Source organism: Acartia tonsa, chromosome 1, assembly GCF_053477335.1.
Source record: "Acartia tonsa isolate MP-2025a chromosome 1, ASM5347733v1, whole genome shotgun sequence".
In the NCBI taxonomy this organism is placed as follows: Eukaryota; Metazoa; Arthropoda; class Copepoda; order Calanoida; family Acartiidae; genus Acartia; species Acartia tonsa.
The window spans coordinates 56,597,899-56,601,939 of record NC_137260.1 but is presented as its reverse complement, the minus strand read 5'-3'; positions in this window follow the sequence as shown (position 1 = coordinate 56,601,939).

Here is a 4,041-nt window from a genome sequence, read left to right as displayed (position 1 = left end):
ATATTTTGAGCATATAAAGCTGCTGCAATTTGTAGCTTTCTGTCAAAGTTAGGTGCGTACTCTGGAATTTTCAAAGAGGGTGCGCGAATTTGATGAAATTTGTAATTATTGTGATTTTTCAACTTCCCTTTAAGTGGCGTGAACAGGTTTTTTATTGCCAGGGGGTGTGTTTTTGTGGGTTTTTAAGAGTTAGTAGGAAGCCCCCCTAATTTCAAATTTAAAGGGGGTATTTACTTGGATAGGACTTGTAAATTTGGAAAAAGGAGGATGTGTACTTTCTTTGGGAAGGAGGTGTTGCAGCTCCCCTACACCCCTCTCTGACACGCCCCTGATGAAAGTGCTGTGTGCATATTCATATAATTTTGTTCATTTTTATCTGCAGCCCTATTTGTGTAAAATTTTGTTGCATTATGCAAAATTTTTAGCAAACAATGTTGCGTCATTCACAAATATTTACACGGCTCGGCAGTAGACAATTTTCGGGGTGCCTTTGGTACTCAAAGAAGATAAAGTATAGAATATAATCCAGGTAGAAGATTCTGCCTGGCTAGCCTGAAGTAAAATTGGAACTTTTGAAAGACCAAAACGGCTACAAGGCTGTTAGTAAATAACATGATTTCAGTAATTATTCAGAAAAAATATTCAAAATAAATTTCTTTTCCAATGATTTACTAAAAGCCATGTAGCCAAGAATCCAGCTTCCTCTTCCCTATACACAATGAATTAAAAATGAATCTAATGTGCATATTAAGCCTTAAAAAAATAATTATGTAAGAAAATTTACAAAAAAATATTGGTCTCAGTATTTATATTATAAAACTAGGTTGCGCTCTTATGTTTCTTATATTAGATGTTAATACAAATTAAACTTTTCTAGTTTTGTTCAACTAGTCATTGTGATTTGTACTTTCATCATTATTGTCTTTACTGCGCAAGTCAAAGATTCCTTCAAATTTCCCAGAAATATTTAGGGTTTTCATTTCTATTCCTCCTTATTCTATGTTGGTACTTTGGCTACTTTTATAGAATTTGATTGGTTGGTTACATACTTAAACAATCTTTTAAACCAATAATTTTGATCTACTCAGGGATAAGGGATAGGAAACCTGGCCATTAATTAGGTCCCGGCCTAGATTCTAAAGGGATATTGCAACTATTACAAATTCCTATCAAACTGGCGGACGCTCCCAAGTAGCTATCGCTCTAAACCTATAAGAATCGGCCTGTTTTTAACAACCAATCACCAATTGGCGGAAATTTTAAAAGCAGACAATTCTAGAAAAAATAATGATTTCGTCTGCTACTAAAAAATAAATATAAATGGTGTTAGATCACATTAGCTTAATTATTAAATCTGCTTAGAGTTAAACATTAAATAAGGGCCATATAGAAAAAACAAAAATAACGGGATTATTTTTTGGAAAGAAGGTAGCTACGAATTTTCATTTGGTAGTTTATAAATTAGATGTTGTATTTTGAATTTTAAAAATTTAATACGGAATTGATACAACACCTTAACCCTAATATATGTACAATACAACACAGTACAAATCTATCACTACATAATAGTATCCAAAGAACTTGATAGAATGTTACCCAGGCCAAGTGCATATTAATTTATTTATTTTGAATTTTAATTAGCAATGAAATTTTCAAATAAAATTTTTACTCATTAATAAAAATGCAAATAATACAAACTAAAATCTGTCTGAGGGAAACCCAACGATAGCTTTCTGACAGTTCAAATTACCAAAGTAAAAGATAAAAAAATTTTGGGAGAGAAAAAACTCCATTTTAACAAAAGCCATTAATATATAGGTTTATAAAAAGTTATATTTTTTACTTTGAACTAGCTACCTGAATTTGATTCTATACACACACAAACAGCTTTTTCATTAGCGTTTTATACGAACCACTGCGCCATCCCAAAACTGGTTTATTAGGCTAGAAATAGGCCTGAAATAATATTTTCCTACGTTTCCCATCCCTTATCCCTGGATCTACTACAGATAGGATAATTTTGTTGATTAACTTTTGGGATGTATGTTAGTTTGACATGAATTCTAAACAAAAAATCATTTTTTATTGTCTGAATAATACAAAGCAAAATGTAGATGCGGGTGCCGAGCCCTGATATCAATTTACAGAGTTTAATAGGCAATATTAGAATTATTAACATAAATATCTAGTTTTAAAAGAATTTTCTTTAATCTTTAACCATTTTATTACATTTTTTAGACTTGTTTTAAAAAAGATGCTTGTAGCAGGCATAGTCTATAAATTAGTCTTATATGTTACAAGGGTTAGTATACTGTTCTTTTCTTCACAAATGTTATACAAATATTTTACAAAGTATTTAGATTTCAATCAAAAGTTGTTAATATTATATTAAGAATTTGAATCTTTATTCTATTAAACCCGCACATCATGTCCAAAAATAGTTTTCACAATTATTTGCATTATTCAAAACGAAGCATTTATACATAAATATTGTGCCGTTACACCATAACGGATTGCTCAAAGTGTAAATCTGGAAGTTATAGTCGTCCTATTAGATTAAATTTTGCTTTGAAAGGGTTGGAGTAACTAAAAACTCATATTTATTGGGTCAACTTTGTTTTTAAAAATGTGTAACTTTACTTACAGAGCTGTACTTTTTGTACTATAAGCTTTCATATTCTTGATATTGGATCCTTTTTTCATAGTCATTGTTATTGCTGCGCTGCTAATAAACATAATTGTCCTTGTTTTTGATGTACTCTAACCTTGGCATATAAGTCAAAATTAACTATTCACTTTTAATTAGTTCACAAGCAACTAAAAACAAATGAAAAATTAAGAATCAAAACAACAACAAAAAATTTGATTTTTACAAGATTTCATTTTGATAAAAGTTTACTCGTAGCTATTCTATACTATATAAGTCCATCCGAAAAGCCTTACATTCAGACAATAACATTACATTTTTTAAATGTTAAGAACGCTATTGTGGCGGTTTCCCTCATATTGCATTTGGACCACATAAACGATTTTTTCATAGTTATTTATCGCATCGTAGCATATACAGCTTTCTGCGGATATTAAATAAAATATTATAACTTTTAATAGCCCCGAGGAACCGAAGTCCCTGGCTAACCAAACTGGTTTTACTTTTATAATTTTAATTCCAATAGTTGTTGAAAATTGTTGTAATGATTTTTTAGTATGTATGAGAACAGGTTCAAATCCAGCGGATATTGATTAAGCCATTCTGGAAAATGCTTAATTTAGGTAATGTCAGGACTCTGGAGGAGTAAAGGTTAGAATTAAATCCCGTAAATGTAATCTATTTTTGATTTGCTGTAAAATGTAAAAAATCTTTTGCTTGTATATGACTAATTGTCAAGTTAACTATTTCTAAAACTTAGGAAAATATAATTTGGACCTTTAAATGTAGGAGTTCTTTCAGGGTTTGGACCTTTAAATGTAGGAGTTCTTTCAGGTTAAGATGGATAAAAAATTTATAAATAAACTACAACTATGATTTTTTAATCTTCCTTTGGTAGTTGGTAAATATTGGGAGGGCTGTAGACTAATTTATTCAAGATTGTCCCCTCCCTCCCTGATTTAGTTAGTTTGAGGCTTTTAGGCTTAACATGAAAAGTGTGAGACGTTTTCAATCCTTAAAGTTCAGTTTTTAAAAACATATTTACCACATAGTTAGTTACTTAGTTAGATCTCAAAACTGTTTCTCAGCGAAGATAGTTTTTTATTTCTGCTTAGCTTTCTATTTGATTGAATAGGTCTGTCTATTTATATGTCTGTTAGTCTATCTATTTGTTTGTCTTTAAACTGTCTGTCTATCTATATGTCTTTCTCTTTTTTGTATGTTTCTCAAAAAAAGAAAACCCCTTTACTTAAAATGCACCTAAAAGCTAGAGGCGGAACTACTTTCAAATAATTTTTAAAGAAAAAAAAACGAAGAAAAAAAACGCTAATCCAGGTATAAAGCTGGGCTCGGCATGACTGCCAGGTGGCTCGTGTCACCAGAAGTATCATATT